General features: G+C 35.2%; 2 protein-coding genes across 3 annotated transcripts in view; both read left to right on the forward strand.

The window, feature by feature from the left end:
- Positions 1 to 18,401, forward strand: part of MRPL50 (mitochondrial ribosomal protein L50) — a 448,968-nt gene that overhangs the window by 157,543 nt on the left and 273,024 nt on the right. The window contains exon 1 of one of the 2 annotated variants that reach the window (XM_050761525.1): positions 6,070 to 6,073. The exons of the other annotated variant lie outside the window; for it this stretch is intronic. The gene's annotated coding sequence lies outside the window, so the exon portion shown is untranslated. Of the gene's footprint in view, positions 1 to 6,069; positions 6,074 to 18,401 lie in introns of those variants that run through there. 2 annotated transcript variants of the gene reach the window in all.
- The window catches only part of GRIN3A (glutamate ionotropic receptor NMDA type subunit 3A), a 163,143-nt gene that overhangs the window by 67,632 nt on the left and 77,110 nt on the right, over positions 1 to 18,401 (forward strand). The window lies entirely within an intron of this gene.

Raw genomic sequence — 18,401 nt, forward strand, 5'->3', positions numbered from 1 at the left:
ATACAATGGAAATAATTAAATTTTATTATAAGCACCAAAGTCAACTGCTAGGGAACTCACTGAATATAGAACAAGCAGTATCGGACTAACTGAGATGGCAGAATTAGCTAAGGTCTATAGAATAAGGAGAGCTGTTCAGCTGACTACCTTGCACAGAAGGGAGAGTGCCAGCAGTCCAAGGACATTCAAGAAGATTTTGTCTATCCAGGGTACCCTTGATATCCTAGACATCTGACCCTAAGGGTAGAAGAAAGAGGAAGTGTAGAGTGCAGGTAAACAGCCAAAGCAGGTAATACTTAGGTAAGGACAGTCATGTCCATGTTCTCTCTGTATTGAACCAGGGCCCCTCTAAGTGACCCGGGGTAGAGAAAATTAGTCCAGCCCAATAGGACTAGAGAGGAGGGGACTGTCAAGGACCAAGGCAATTAAAACAGAGCTCGAGGGAGTACTGCCGTCCTGAAGGAAAACAGAATGCACATCTGAAGCTGCAGTGCATTCCAATATATAGGATACATTTAGCAGAGATTGGAGAAAAGTTCAATTCAGCAGGTACACTCAGGTCATACCATGTTTAAAGCAACTGGAGCTAAGCTGAGCCTTTCAAATTATAGAACATTCACATGCTTTTCCAAATGCCCTTTGTCACACCAAGTCTCAATGTATTGAACTATTTACTATGTTACTATTAAACTTTTAAAATTAATTTCATAGGGCATCAACAAGTAGGACATTTGTAGTTATCTTTACTAAACGATAGAATGCCCCAGAGGGCTGGTGGCAGCTTTAAAGGTTTTTCATAGATGGTTTCAATTGGATGTAAGTCCTGTTTTGCAACCAAAAGAATGTAAGAAATTTGACCCTTTTATTGCAAACCTCCTGATAAGTGACATGAACCTCATGAGAGGATTCAGCCAACAATGCCTCACTGACTAGGCAAGAAATTTTGTAACTTCTCAATGAATACTCAGGGCTTTATGTTAGGAGCTGGAATTCAGTGAACACAAATAAAATCATTAGCATAAATAAATGCATCACCCTAAAGGGAGATGTTGGTGATGCTTCTGCATTCACATCCTGCACTAGCATCAGCAGCCTTTGTTTATTCTTTGCCCCAGGAGTCCTGTAAATCTTCTGAAGGTTTTCAGCCTCACTAGAAACTTAGATTATTTGTGAGAATCTCAACAAAGTGACTCCTAAATTATTAGCTCAAAATTAAAAGTATTTAGTCTGATCTAGTAAAAAAAAAAAAAATCTAATATATGCCTGTTGTGGAGATTGCAGGCCATTATCTTATGTAAAAAGATGAACACAATACTAACTAGAGTTTCATTTATCAGAACCAGTGATAGTCAAAATTAAGCCAGGGATGCTATGCATGAAAAAGCTGTAACAGTGATTATGCTAAAGTATTAAAAACTAAAAATATAAAGACAAGCTATATGCAGCAGTAAAATTATTTTTAAGCAAAAAGAAATAATCATTTCATCTCTAACTCCACCAAAATAAAGAGGTGAAATTTTTTATAAGTCTAACCCAGTCCACAAGACAAAGCCAGCAGAACTGGACAAAGTCACCTTTGCATTACAACTAGTGAGTTCTTAATGAAATGAGACAAACCTAAATGTCAACTATTTTCAATTTGAGATAATAAATGAATTTCCACGGTTTCCTAAAAATGTATATGTGTGCACTAGTGTTGCTTCTATGTTAAAATATCTCTTTTGTAGGTTCACTTTTTTCCATAAAAAGACACCCAGATTAGTTAGCTAAGCAACGCTTGACCCTGGGACTTAGGAGGAATAATTGTTGTGGCAGAATTCTTCAGTTTTCATCCAAATACGTCGTATTATGTGGACTACAGAATGTCCTCACTCTCAGAGATATAAGATAAAAATTATTTCCATCCCTCAGTCACTCAGAATGTACTCTTATTATATGGTAGTTACTCACATGAGTGCTCTTCTCTCCCATTAATGCTAAATTCCTTGAGGAGGGCCTATACCATTTCTTACACTAAATGATATAGAGCAATTCAGAGGTAAATGAGTCAAATTGTTTGACTTCAATCAATTCAGGAAGAAAAGATATAAACAAAAGGAGAAGCAACTTAGAAGGTTAAAAATATGTCAAAGTTTAGCAACAGATGAAATACTGTCCAAGTTCAAGGAAAGAATGATCACCTTCAACTCATCACAATAGAAGAAAGTTTAATTAATAAGGTAATATTTGTGCCTATTCTTAAAGAATAGTAAGAATTCAGAATGTGTGTTCAGGGAGGAGAAATGGACATCCTAAGTGAAGGAGCAGAATGAATTGCTTGGAGGTAATTCTTTATATTACCTATAAAGTATATATTACCTATTTTATAATATAATGTATTACCTCCAAGTAATTCATTCTGCTCCTTATAATATAAAGTATATGGGTATATAGTATAAAGTATATAGGTAATATGAAGTATAAAGCACAGGCAAGATATGAGGAATCCAATTTAGCTACAACATAGGCTAAGGAGAGAAAGGAGGTAAGATCCAAGTCTGGAAAAAGTAAGCTTAATTGAGATAACAGAGGATCTTTGATGTCAGGCTAAGAAGAGTGAACTTCAATATAGATCCATGACCATTTTTGAACAATAGAATAGCACAGTATAGTGGTATTCATTTAGGATGGCTGCTTCAGCAGCAGGTACACAAGATTACAAGAAAAAGAAAATGAACAGAGCTGAAATTATAGCTTTGGTCACTGATACAGATTTGGTCACTGAAGAAAGGATGTGAGAAATATTGCCAATCAGCAGGACTTGGCAATTAATTGGTTGGGAGAGGCAACCAAGAGTCACACCTTCAGAGCTGCAGGCCTGAGTGTCTGAGAAGATGCTGGTACATTCAAGGAAGCAGAGAAACAACAGTTCACGGGCTAGAAAATATGGCAGTCGGTTCAGTTTCATGCATGGCACTTTTTAAACTTTTCATTTAAGTTTAGGGGTACATGTGCAGGTTTGTTACATAGGTAAACTTCTGTCATGGGGGTTTGTCGTACAGATTATTTCCTTGCCCAGGTATTAAGACTAGTACCCGTTAGTTGTTTTTCCTGAACCTCTCCCTCCTCCCACCCTCTACCCTCCTATAGGCCCCAGTGTGTGTTGTTCCCCTCTATGTGTCTGTGAGTTCTAATCACTTAGCTCCCACTTATAAGAAAGAGCATGTAGTATTTGGTTTTCCCTTCCTGTGTTAGTTTGCTAAGGATAATGGCCTCCAGCTCTATGGCATACATGGCATTTTTAAATCGGCTTTGAATATTTATGTTAAATCCAACAGACATTTGGAAACATGGAGCCAGAGTTCAAGAGAGAGATTGAAGCTAGTAAGAATCTTGGCAGAGGGAGGCAATGCTGTTTATTAAAGCCCAAGGGAGTATGAGATCCCCAGGGGAGAAGGTGATGGGGAGAAAACTTTCTGTTTGAAGGAATGCACCATGAACAAGGAGTCCCAGGACGCTGGTGTATAGAATTCGTGGAGAGATGAGGTGAAAGATAAAGAGGAAAGGTGACTCATAAATTCATGCAGGTCCCCAAACACCACTCTATAGTTTGAATTTTACTTTTTTGAGGTGAATGTGGGAATCATCCTACCTGCTATGCCTACCTTCTTGTCAGTGGTTATCAGAAAAAAATAGAGGCAGATTCATGCCCAGAACAAACCATGAGAATTAGCATGCATGCACACATGCGTGTGTCTTAATGTCTGATGAAACCATTAAGTTGGTGCAAAAGTAATTGCAGTTTTTGCCATTGAAAGTAATAGGTTTATGTGATTTAATTTTTTGAGTATTTTTCAAAATTCCGTTTTCACTTTTCAAATTCACTTTCATAGCATTTTAGTTTTAATCAGGGAGAATGTAGCTCTTATGGAGAAGTCACAGATCTCTGTGGTCCTCTTAGGACATTTGTTTTTCTGCTGTAAGCTGAAAATTCCCCCAATCTCAATGGGAGGTGACATTTTATATGGAGTAATGGCCACACTCCAAAGATTCTTCCACCACTGACTTACTATCTGCTTTCTTTCTCTTCATATCCTTTTATCTGCTGGATATTAGGAAGGTTCCCCTTATACTATGTTGCCATTTCCATCCCGTTTTCACTACACGAAACTCACCTCAGTTAATTCATCTCAGGAAAATCTTTCTGTGCCTCCCCATTAATGCTCTTGAACACCTGCCTCCTTTCCTCCTTTAACTCTTCTTTGGTTATCTTGAGATAATCTCTCCAAGTCTTTCTGTTATAATTGTGTGCCCTAAAACTTCGAAAATACTAGAAGAATTTTACTAAGAAATGTGCTCCAAGGAATTGATGCTTTTACCTCTTAGAGGCTATCTAGGCACCCCAAATCTAAAAATTAAACTCCCCAAAGTTCTATCTACTATTTTCTTAAACCTACATTTCTGTTGCATATAATATTTTAAATTATAATAAGTGTTTTCTTACTTTTGTGTAAATAGTATATATTTCTAGTTTAAAATTTAGGCTTATTTTTGGTATTAGTCTTGGAATCTAAACACCACTTATAAAATATTTCTATGGGAAAATATGTTCAGATGAAAAACCTATTGACTTAAAAGGTAAGATTTGTGATCCTCTGTATTTATACACCATCTGTCTGCAAGTTGAGTCCTGGCTACGTATCTGTAACCCTGAAAGCAGATAACTTACAATGGATGTAATAGCTCCATTTTTCTTCTTGATCATAATTGTTTACAATGTTAGCTATACATTTAACACAATTAATAAAACTGTTAAAAATTAAGAGGGTGAATATTTTATCACCATTTTAGGGCTGAGATTCATTGGCTTTAACCAACTGCTTTGAATCAGAAATAAAATTAAAAGCAAAAGCCTGTGCAAGAAAGACAAATTTATGATTCACTGCATGTTGCAGCAGCCACAGGAGGTTGAAATTTTTTTTTCCTGATAGGGGGTCAGAAGAAAAAAATAATCTTGCTGCTGGCTGCTCTTGCAGATAACCCCAAGGGAGAGGAACTGGCCTGCTGTGCAAATGAGGTTCTATCCTCACTTAACTCTTTTTGCTAGAAAAATTTATTTTACACTAAAAGTAATATATGTTGCTTCTCACGGTCTCATATCAACTCATCTGGGAAGCAAACTCCATGCTTCAGAGTAGGTGGGCTCTTGAAGCATGAGTCCGTGAAAGCGAGAATTTATGAGTGATACATTTAATAGAACTTGTTTGGATATTTCCTCAATGTAAAATAGCACTATTCGTTATAGGGAATGCAGAAAATAAAGTAGGCAGACGGAAGCAAGCATCTACTATCTCATCATCCAAATCATGTCATTTTAGCATTTGGGGATGATTGACAAGTGGATAGAAACTGCAGCCATATTTTTATCCAGTGAGGTCTCTCTTTGAGTCTGCGGTCTAAGGAGTGAATCCGGGCACTCATAGGACCTTTCAGCCATTGGCATCTGTTCTGCTGGCATCTAAGATGGGATGAGAAAATAACAGAACATAAAGTTCACTGGAAAATGAAGCTCCACTTCCCCATATGGAGTTGAACTGGCCCAGCTGAAAGGATACATGAGCACTCAAAAGTAGCTATTTGCCGATTTTAGTGGACTTTCTAGTACTTCTTTTCCAGCTTCTCCCCCTTTAGCCCTGAGAAGTATCTAATAAAAACATAAAAGAAAAAGAAAAATTCAGCTCTGTAGAGGGAATAGGAAGCTAGTGTCATTGTTGTACAGGCAAATGACAGTACTGTTTTAGGAACACTGTCCTGGCGAACATTCAAATATTAAAAATTAAATAGACATGCTGTGAGGGCAAGGACAAACTTTAACCAAAAATATTAAAGCAAAGGACATTGGCATAGCCTAGTAGGAAATAAGAAGCATTTCCCAAAATAAGAAAAAACACCTTTATTGATCCTCATATAACAGCTTGTGGCTGCCCAATAAAACATATGAATTCATATAATAAAAGCTGGCCATGAAGAAGGGAAGGATGCCATAACTCTGAGGCAAACAAGACACTGAAAATGGAATTTGAGGTGAGGGGGGAAAAACTGAATTACACCAAACCACTCATTCACTCTTTCTTAATTCATCCAATAACAGCAACTTCTAGCCCAAGCACCATGCGAGGTGCCTGGGAATTTAAGAGTAAGCAAAATAGACACTGTCCTTGCAACATGGAATTTAGTAGGAAAGAAAGACATTAATCAAGGGAGCACATAAATTAGTCAATGATTGATTTAAGCCATGCTAAATTACTGAGAAGTAAAATACAGCATAATCTAGGAGCCTGGCAGGGCGACCTGATCTGAATGGGGAAAGAAGGTCTGGCTAAGATCTGAATGAGATAAATGAGTTAAAGGGGAGTTGATGAGGACGTTAGAGAAGAGCATTTTAGGATGATGGAGCTGCATGTGCAGATCCCCCAAGGCTAGAGAGAGGGGAGTGCAACTGTCTGATCAACTATGACATTGGAAAGCCAGGAAAATGGGAATGAGAGTCAGACAAGTAACAAGATAGAAGGTTTTGATCACTAGACATTCTAGAGAAACCATTTCTCAGAAGAAGAAAAATCCAAAGAATGTCATATTGTAGGAAGAGCTGTACTTCCTACAGGCTCCATGTACTTCCAAATAGAAAACATAATAGGAGAAATATCCTATTCACTGTAGCAACAAAAGTTCATGATAGATCATGGAAATGTCCTCTATAAAAATTGGGTTAAAAGAAAAATTTTGCTAATGTACCAACACATAAAAGATAGTTGGGATAAAATAACAACCATATTACCAAGTTGGGAGACTGAATACGTAAAGATGTCAAAATTCCTTGATTAGTTTATAGGTTTGAAGCAACTCCAATCAAAATCCCAAAGGACTTTATTGTTTCTTTGATTAATATTTTAAAAACATATATTAATATATTTACATATAATATATTAACATTAATCTTTTCAAAAAGGCTCAAGGTATTTACTTTTCTATATATTGAAATGCTTAATACTGGTAATAATAAAAGAAAAGCTAATATTCATTGACCATTTCCCACATGCCAAGCACTATTTTAAATGAAGTTAATGTAGTATCCCCACCTTCATTAAATAGTTATAGAGATTAAATGAAATAATTCAAGTAAAGCACCTTGCATAGTGTCTGACACCTAAAGGCCACAAAATAACAGTAACAATAGTTAAAATCTTGTCATATTTTAATACCAATAATTATATTTATCTTGAATAATCATTCCCTCCCCATCGTCAAGGTGAACACGGTGACAAGATTCCCTTACTGAGCTAACTTATAGAAAGGAGTTTGGAGACAAATTCCTTGCCTACTAAAAACAGATTAATTGTCATTGTGGTATGCATTTTAAGCATCATTCCTGACTTTGTATTTTCTTTCTTAGTTCACTCTGTTTTAATTTTTGCTACCTTGTATCTTATGCGACCTTTAAGCTGCCTTAAATCTTTTCGGGAAGATAGCAAGGTATGTATAAGTAATGTTAAAATCAAAAAATAAAGAATAGTAACAGTAATTCAGGAAATAGACAAATGGAACAATAAATAAAGAAATTTAAATCATACTTGTAATTAAAGAAATACTAAATTAAAACAGAAATGAGATATTTTTGCCCATCACATTAGAAATTTTTTATTGATATTTCTCAACCTCAGTGGAAGCACATTAAGATGAACGCCAGCAAACACTACTACTGGGAAGCTGGGTTCATAAATCATTTTGGCCATTTGGATCAAGAGCCTTAAAAGGGTTTATGCCCTTTCACCCTTGACTTTCACTTCTAGGAATCTGTCCAAAGGAAATAATATAGTATGTGGACAACAACTTATTGCAAAGATTCACTACAACCTTACTTAAAATAGCAAAAACTTGGAAACCATGTAAGCATCCAATATGTAGCACAATTACTAAATTATAATATTCCATATGTTATAAAATGCAGCCAGAAGAAATGATATTGAAGAGCCTTTTAAGGTGTCAAAAAACCAAAATGTAATGTTAAGTGAAAAGTCAGGATATAAAACCACATACTACATTTTCAATTTTGTAATATACATATGTACATGCTATAAAGGGACATGACTGGAAGGAAATATGCAATGCATATAATGCAATGTATATAAAATATCACAGCACTGATATCTGGGCAGTATAATTAAGGAAATATTTATTTATTGTATTATTTCTACCTCATATTTTTTACAACATTCATGTATTATTTATATAATGGGAAAATACTTAATAACCCAAGTAAGAATGAGAATAATTCAGACATGAGACAATAGTGGTGACAATATCACAATAGCAATATTTGCTCCACATGTGCTGCTGCTGTCTGCGGCCTCAAATGAGATGAGTACCTCAATGAGTAACACTCCCACAGCAAAAATTTTTATATTTTAAAGGCACTTATACTGTCCACAGAGGCTTTCAGAAGCAAATTTTCACTTCTACCCAGTTTATTCCCTTCCTAGGACTTAACACAATCTGTAATTGTCATGCAATCTGTTTGTTAACCGTCCCACTTTATCTTGCTTAATGCTGTATCCTCAGAACCTAGCAGAGTGCTGGGTGAACAATAAATACTCAGTAAATGTTGTTCGATTAATGAATGAAAAATGGCAGCCTCATTGGAATAAGAGTATAGTGATCTGCCATGATTACTTTGAAATCAATGTTTTTGATGTGACCTTTCAAAATTATTCTCATACTAGATGCTATGGAACAAATAGGAGAAAAACCCCTTTTGGGGGCAATGTAGTATGATATAAAGGACAATCTGGCATTGGACAGGTCTGTTTGATGTCTGATTCCATTACATATAGTTTTGCGAAGCTCTGCAAGTTACTCAGCTTCTCATGGCTTGTGTCTTCTCATGTGAGAAGATTAAAGAAGTTAATGGATGTGAAATATCCAGCTGAAGTTCTGATTCCATCTACCACTAGACTATAAACTCCATGAGAGTAGAGACTAAATCTTCCTTACACACCCATGTTCCTAGGGCCTAAGCAAATGGCAACTCCAAATTTAGATAACTACTGAGTAAGTAAATGGACTTGATTGTGACACCTATTGAAGCAGAGGTAGCCAACATGAGACCAGTAGGATAGAGGTAGAGGGTAGGAGCACCTCTCATTTGCAGTTGAAATTATGTCCAAAGGTGACCCAGAGTGTTTCAGCCAGGACATTGTATATAATTATTATATGTATTTTGCATATATCACTGCATATAATTTGCTTTCATTAAAGCAAATAACACCTAAGACCATGATGCCCATAGTGGAGCCAAGTCTCAGAGATGTAGGATCCTTGAGTAGGAAGGCACTGTGAGGGAACACGAGACAGATGATGCTGCCCCAGCCTGGGTGGTTCTGGATCCCTGGTGGTATATTATGGAGTTGGATTAGAATCATTCAGTAGGTCTTACATGGATCAGACACATACTACATGACAATTAGTGGAAACTGGGGGAGGGAAAATGGTATATTTTTTTCCTTCCCGAATGTTCTCAAATTCAAGGAACTATAGGAAAATCATCAAGGCTTTGCTAATTCAGATAGATAAGTCAAAAACTGAACAAATATACATGTAACTTATTTATTTATTTTCTTACATACTTCTAAAATAATTTTGAGGTGGCATCTTTGCAGAACTTTTAAAATAACTGCAGTTGTATTACTTTTAAATAGATACAGTAATTCATATTAAATACAGCAAAGTGTTTTCAATTAGATACCCTGCTGAGTTTGCCTTAATGTATGTCTAAGATCATTTCCTTTATTTTAATACTACAGAGAATAGGTCAAATTTTTGCCAACCTTTCTCTTAAATTAAGGGAAAATTGACTTATACCCTTGTTTACATTATTAACCTTCTTAGCAAGTATTAAGATATTTGCTATACCAATACATAGATACTTTTTATGTATAAATAAATACATAGATACATACTTTCTATGCCAATGAATATGTCATAGAATATCTATAAATATTTATGTGTGTATTTATATACATATGTATCTTGGGTAAATATAAACAATTATCAGCATACATGTCTATTAATTCTGTGTTCACATAGACACATTAGTATTATTTTAAAAGTTCATGTAGGTTAAATGGACTCACATTTGGAATAGAGAGAACTAAGTTAATGATGATTTGCTCTGTGAAGAACCTTATTTTCATGCTCAATAAATATTTATCTGTGTGCGAAGAAGTTGCAAGCAGTCCCCCAAGAGGGCTCCTTTTGTGTCTAAAATATATGTACTTTAGTTCCACAGGCACAGGGTAAATAAGTTAAGTTGAATGTTGGATTTTTATGATTAAGCCTCAACTTGATATTTTGATCACTAATTAGATCAGAAGCTAGTGTGATTCAACCACTGGTGTATGCAGTGGCAAGCCAAGAATCTTAACATAGTTCAGGTCTGTTGTGAACTCAATATGGGAAATTCAGCCAGTTAGGACTCAATTTTCTCAATTGCAACTGAATACAAGCCTACTCCAGCCTATTGCACAGATAGATAGACAGACAGACAGATAGATAGATGATAGATAGATATGCAAATAACATGTATATAAAATATATGATGTTATTCATAGCTTACTTTCAGAATATTTTGTCAGAATCCATTAATATTTTCAAGCTCAAGAAGTGAGTTTGATATTTTATCAGAAAGCTGCTGCCTAAAAAATGCCAAAAAACAGAAAATTTTAACAATACCAACCAAACAAAACCTATCAATGTTTCCTTAAATTATATTTCAACTAGATTTTTTTCTGTGCATGATCTGAAGGGGTATAATTAATGGAGGTAAATCAATTGGCAAATAAGAATGTAAGTGAATATGGGTATATATTTATCTCCTATGGTTTGTGTTTTAAATGATGATTAACTATCAACCTAAAGGTGATAAATGACGTATTTCACTTCATGGTAAGACCATAGATATAATTCCAGGAACAGAAAATAAAAATGTCAATGTCAACAAATAATAATGTTAACATGTATTATATACCTGCTATAGTCTAGGGACTATGCTATCTGCTTTAAATTGAATTTTCCTCACTTAAACTTTACTACATCCATACAGATGAGGAAATTGGGCTAAAAGAAGGTAGATGAGTTGTCCAAAGCCATATAGCTAATAAAAGGTAAAGGCAGGATTCATACCCAGCAATAACTGATGATAAATTATTCCTACTCAGTATTTCATTAACACATGCAGTAAAAATGTTCTCCCCGACCTGATTTATTCCAACGAGTCCTTTCCTCACCTCTGGACTTAGGCTGCAAAAGCTGCTCACACCACAAAGATGATCGAAGGGCAGAGACTGCTGCTAAGGCTGTGATATTTGAATCTTTGCACAAATGGTACAGGATTCAGTCTGGGATGAAGAAGCGAAAGAGACACAGATGCAGGGAGGAATAACTTCTACATCCCCACCACCATTATCATCACTACTCCCTCTCCCAAGAAAGTACTGTGGCAAGAATATATCCTCTGGATACTTCATAAACTAAGAAGGAGGAGCTGCTTATCTGCATAGTGTCTTCCATCCACCACCACTGTGGCATGCTGTCAGTCTCAGATGCTGCCCCACTCTCCTGCCACCACCTCCTGTGAAATGGCAGCTTCCCTTCTTTCTCTTTCTCCCCTGCAGTTAGACATCTCCAAATGAAGCTGTAGTGTCTCAGTATGAACTCTGATGCCAATTAATGTTCCCACTGTTAAATCTCTTCATTGTTACTCCACTCTACCTTCAGCACTGCTAATGCTCAACTCACATAAATTTTGCTCAAAGCATTAAGTCCGTCCCTGTTCATTGAAATACTGTTTACATTATTGAAAGGCTAGAAATAATCTATAGTCGTCAAGAGTAGCTGGGTTAAACAAAGCAAAGTACATTTCTTCATTGGAATATGGTATTACTATTAAGGAAAGAAATTGAGCAGGTTGTGAATTATCAAATTAAAAAGTAGATTACACAAAATACAAATCTATAATAAAATTCCATATAAAACCATTATACTAACTTTTTTGTTTTACTGAATTGGCACTCATGAAAAAGGGTTGCTCACCACTAGAATATAAAGATATCAGAGGCATCTCGAATCTTATTCCTGCCACATATTCTGGAAATACCCCCAACAGTCATTTCTTGGAATTAAGAAATTTTTCTCCAGAAAGCCCCTACATATATTGCTTACATTTCAACTTAAGACAAACGTTATCTGAAAGAGATGATACTCCTCTTAATATTCTATATGAGTTACTAATTTAGACGATATGATTTTGCTTACACAGAGAACAAGGGGAATATATACCACTGGGTGGTTTGATGAATTTCAGGGGGAAGACACAAATTATCAGATCTATAGAAGAAGAAACCAGAAAAAAAATAAGGCAGCTGGAACAGCTTCCTGCCAAGATTCAAATCCCTGTCGCTCTCTACTCCTCATAAGTGAGGCTGCTTCTCCCCCATTTTCAAGCACCGACCTTTTCCTTGTCTTTCCCCAACAAGGCTCAGGAACCAATCCTGTTCCATCTTAGGGAGAATTTAAGATGCTATGTCTGGATCCTTTCTCTTCGGAAGTTTGGTTCAAGGACAAGCAGTTCTGGCATCTCCAGGAGCTTGTTAGAAATGTAGAATCTCAGACCCAATCTCAGGCTCTACCCTAGACCTACCAAACCAGAATCTGCATTTTAACAAGATCCCTAGGTGTATTCTGCACAATACAACCAGAGAAGCAAAGCTACAGGTCCGTTTCCACATGACCCAACATCAGATCACTACTGCTACTGGCCCCACTCCTATCTTTTACTCTTGAATCTGCGACATTCTAGGACTACATCTAATAATTGGTTCTATTCCCTCTTAACAAGCTTAGTGTTCCATTCACTTCCATACTGTGATCCTGCTTAGCTCTGGCCTTCTTCCAGCATCTGGGAGATGCTTTGACTTAGGGTCTTGTTTGCCAGCTACAATTTTAGCTCAGCTGGTTGACATCTTGGATAATGGACTTACACAATTATCTTTTCCATTGTTCACCCAGAATTCTCCCACCCCACTGCTAAACTGATCTATGCTACCTCTGTGCCAAACCAGCACAAATCAGTCTATCCTCTAAATAATTTCAGAAAAGATTCCTTTTGCAAGTCTTTTTACCCTTGTTCTTTACCCTGTGGAGATAGCAAGCAGCTTTATCAGCTTCTTTGTTGAACCATTATTAACCCATTTCTCACTCTGCTCTTCACATTTTGTAAATCAGTTCGCAAATCACTCTTCCCAGCTTCTCTGAAGAAATGAAAGGTGCTGCCTCTGTATTCACATAATTTTATCATCTGCACACTTTTACACAGGCCTCTCATCTGCAATTGAATGCTGTAAGTGGAAAAAGTGTTACATATTGAAAATACAAGTTTTATCCTAATCCCAATATTTTCTTTTCATTTTTACATCCTTTTAGAAAATGACTATTTTGCTTCACTAATATGACAAATAATTATGACACACATCATTTGTAAAGTCCTTCATTGCCTCCTAAACACTTTCAGTTCATCACCTCAATTCATTCCCTACATCTTTGTGAAGCAGAAAATGCACTTGCTGTTGGAGGAGACTGAGGCTCAGAGGAGTTAAGTGATTTTTCCAAAGATCAAGCTGGTACTTAAACCCAAGTTTTAATTTCAGATTCATCATAATTTTGGAGACAATGTGCTGCCTCATATTAAACTACATTCAAAAACATATTAAGCATACAATGATAGGAATGCTCACAGCTCTCAAAGCTTTGCTCAGCATTTTGAGAGTGTAGTTTGAGAAGAATAATTATCAGAATAAGAAATTCATAATATGCTCACTTAATTACTGCTCAAAGCACATCTAGTACTTGTGAATTACCACAAGTTTTTAGACGGTTTAACTTTGAAGGAGCTGAATATCTTGCAGGTCAAATATGAAATCAAGTAGTCAATCTACTGAGAGCCAAACTGAAGTCCAAAATTGCAAAATATATTTTGCTTTATGTCATGTACCAAATGACTAACAGGCAGCGAAGGTTTTCAGGATTATAATTTTAGCCCAAGGTTCTGGTAACTACATGAAATCTTTGAGTGGTTTATGATATCTTAAGGTGAAATTATAGCTCCCCATGGGCAAAAGTTGTTGAAATGCTTTCAGCCAGTGAGTACTGTAATTAACCTGTCCTCTATAGCAATTACAGGAAAAACTATATTGAATGCCTAGTCATATTGACTAATGACTGTAAGTATACAAATTACTTTTTAAATGAGAATGACAGGCAGAAAATTCATTCACCCATCAATTCCATAAATATATATGTCACCATATATATTTTGTATGTTTGCCATTAAGATAAAGGCTAGGAATACAATAGCAGAGAAGTCAGATCTCTACCTACCATTTCCAAAATCTTCCATTTTAGCAAGAAAATTAGACCTTAAATGACCATAGCCATGAGACGAGTGTTACGATGATGAATGGAATATTATCCCAAATATATTAACAGGAACCTGGCCAACTGGGGTGGATGTGAGGAACACAGTCAGAGAAGGCCTCCTTGAGGAAGAAAACATGCATTCTGAATGACGAATTAAAATTATGAAGGAAAAGAGGAGAGGAAATCTCTTTCTTAATAGGCAGACAAAGTAAATGAGAAAAAAAAAGAGACGTTGAAGGGAGTACACAGGGAATCAGTCTCCCTCTGAATGACAGGAAGAGCTGTGTGGGTACGTGAGAGGAAAAAGTGGGAAACAATCAGAAAATAATTTGTATAAAATAACATAGACTAGACATCAATAAGAAATAGGTACATAAATTTCACATTATGTTAGATATATATATGATATGCATATGTTATATATGATATATAACAGAGTATTTGTATATCATACATGTATATATTATGTATAATATATATAATGGAAAATATAAAGCATGTATAATATAGTACCTATATATATTTGATGTGTGTGTGCATAGATATATATATGTGCATGTGTATGTACCAGAACTGAATTTGTAATGATAAAACATCAAGCCATTTGCTATAAAATGCCTCATCTTCAGTCATAAGAAAAAAAATAACTTAAGATTCAAAGACTGTAAGATAATATTCAAAAGGTAACTAATTAAGATGACCAAATCAGATAAGATAATAAAACACTGTATTGAATGAAAAAATAGGTACACAATTTTAAAAGAGACCAAGAGGTTATTCAATGTGAAATATTTACCTGCTAAAGATGTAATTCACTTCAGTGAATACAAAGATTGCCACCAAATGGAAAAGCCTAGAAAGAGCTCCTAACCACACAAGTCATCTCTAAATAATATTTCAATATCATTTCGAACAATTAAATTATATTATTATTTTCAGTGATAATACAATTTTCATTTGTATCACACTTGACCATATTTTTTCAGCTTAGTGATGAGGTACACATACAATAGAGTTTTAGCATAGTTAAATATAAATAAATTTTCAATCATACATATAAAATGAAAAATAGATACAAGAAAGATTATGCTTCAGAATATCAAACTGTATCAATAATAGGTGGAAGGTGAAAACAAAGTAGAGACACCAACCAATAGAACAAAATACTTAAATATGTGCCTAAAGTTCTAAATAGCAGTTCTTAGACATAGGAAAAATTGGTTTTTGGTGTTAGGGTAATTATTAATCATTCTACTCCCTAAAAGTTGGTTTTACTAAGAAAGCAACATTATTTTTTTTAAAGTATTTTATCTGTCACAGGACAGAGAAAGTAAAAAATAATATGATTTTTGAAGTTTCATCAATGTGCAATTTACAATGGAGTCACTTAAAACTGACGTAAGCTAAAAAATTAAAAGCTTAATTAACATAGCTCAATAAGTATAGAAATTATTTTGAAATATATTTTGTCACTTTAGAGTTCATCATAAATTCAAAAATAGTAAAAATAATCTAAATATTTATTTTCTCTCTGAAAAGCTCTGTGCTAAGTAAGAATCACAATGATATTACGAAAATAATGAAAAATTTTAGGCATTTTTACACCAAATGCTTTAATATAGTTATAAAAAGAAAGAAGCTAGTCCTTGGCAATTATAATTATTTTAAATCTTGCTCAGATGAAATTCCTGACACAAGTGGCATGTGATGACTGAAGTTTTAATCACCATTCATACTTGGAACATTTTATGCATTAATAATAGTTGTAGTAAAAATGAACAGTGTTTTCCAAATACAATAACTCAAAAATAAATGGAAACATTTGTGAAAATGTTTCATTTTTGAAAAATCTCCTTGGGCTGAGTCAAACCATGGAAAATTTTAGCTCAAAGGAAAATTCTTCCTCTTTCCCAGCCCCCCTGAAAAAAATCACAAGGATGTGAAAACAGAGGATTATAATGGAAGCTGTCTTGCAACATTAACTGCAGTGTTCATTCTTGTAAAAGCCATAATTCATGGCTGCTCCACAGCCCTTTTCTTTCAGCAATTATGCATATTAGAGGAAAGTTTGAATACAAAAAAACCAAATGCGGATAGAAAAGCAAGCCTCATAAAAGATGTATTTACTCCACTAGTTTTCCCTCAAGGAAAATGTGAAAGCTAACTAGGCTGCCCCAGTCCAAGGTGTCCCTAGTTCAAGGGAGTTGGAGAAAGCATGAAAACTACAGATGCAGGGCATTATACAGGGCTTACTGCCTGGGATTCCTTGTCAACCCATTGGCAGTCAACTCCATCACTAGAGGCTAGCACCTTTGGTGGAAGGAGGATGTTGGGACCTACTACTGGCTCTCTTGGGAATTTAATGCAAATTTGCTCTTTTAAAAGGAGAGTCCCAGGAGAGTACCTCAAACACATTCTTTTTTCTTCATTCCTTTTTTCTTCTTCCCTGTTTCTTCTGACTTTCATAGGGTGTCATGGAAAGCACCACATGAGAACCGCCCATGCCATTTTGATGACCTTCCTATTTCCAAAATCTAGTACAGAGACTGGCACTTGATAAACATTTGCTGGAAAAAAAAGAATCAAAACTTTCTAAATCCTGTTTCAAATCAGAAACCTTGGGTTTGAATTTTGTCTGTGTTCCATAACTGGGTTTTGTGACACTGGGAAAGTTATTTATACTCTGGACCTCAGTCTCCTCACCTAAAAAATAGAAATGAAAATTATGTCTTCTCATAGCACCGTCCCCAGACAATTATGAAATACTGTATGTAAAATCTGTTAGCACAGTAACTGACCTGCATAAATGCTCTGTGATTATTTGTTAAATCCAAATTCTTCATTTTGCCTATAATTCCAGAGTTGTAGGAGACTAAATGAATGAAAAAGACAGATTATATCAAGTTTAAGGACTCAGAACCCACTCTAGTGATTTTTTCTGATACTTGTAGTAGGCCAAAACTAAATGCATCCTTGACTTCTCTAGGAAGAATTACAGTCAACATTTATAGCATTCAGGATTTATGCTTTGATATACATCTTTAAAATAAAGCCTGTTGCCATTTTTAAATGGGAAATCTCAGAAGAAGCTCAGAAATATTAGCAAGGAATACAAAATTTATTTATAAAATTTACAGACTTATAATAACCCTCCAAGCAAGTAGCATAAATTTTAAAATCTGAAAGGATGACCACACACACACACACACACACACACACACACACACACACACAATGGACTTATTGCATACATCTTCAGATTAACAAATCAACCAGCAAGCTACTCTCTGTGCATAGGGTCTGTGGAGGATACAAAGAATAATGCACACAAAAAACATGTAATCAAGTTAAGATTAAAATACTGCAATAAAACTAGGAAAATAAATGTGTTCACCAAAGTATCAAATAAGTATGTCAGTATCCCTGACCACTGTTTATCAAAAGTAGCCTTCCCACCTGACTTTCTATCACATCATATCATTTTCCCTTCCTTTCTTTAATTTCTTATTATCTGTAATTATCTGGTTTGCTTTGTGCTGTTTTTCTCCATAGGAGTAGAGACATTTTCTGCATTATTCATAGGGATTATCAACTGATACAGATTACACATTAATGGGGTCTTTGTTCTTGACCTATCACCTGACCCAAGGACCCTAACTAAGGTGGCAGTTAAGACCAAATCAGAAATATGCCTGAAACATTTCATTAAGAAATCATTCATTTCTTCTTGCATGTTATTTTTATATCAATTAATATAATTCCAAAGATATTAATAAGGCACTATGATGGATTCTAAAAGACTTCAGAGAAACATATTTCCTTGAGAAATACATACAAGTAAACAAATATTTATACTACATTGTGATTCGTGAAATAATAAAAAATAGATAAAA

The sequence above is a fragment of the Macaca thibetana genome, chromosome 15, assembly GCF_024542745.1.
Source record: "Macaca thibetana thibetana isolate TM-01 chromosome 15, ASM2454274v1, whole genome shotgun sequence".
In the NCBI taxonomy this organism is placed as follows: domain Eukaryota; kingdom Metazoa; phylum Chordata; class Mammalia; order Primates; family Cercopithecidae; genus Macaca; species Macaca thibetana.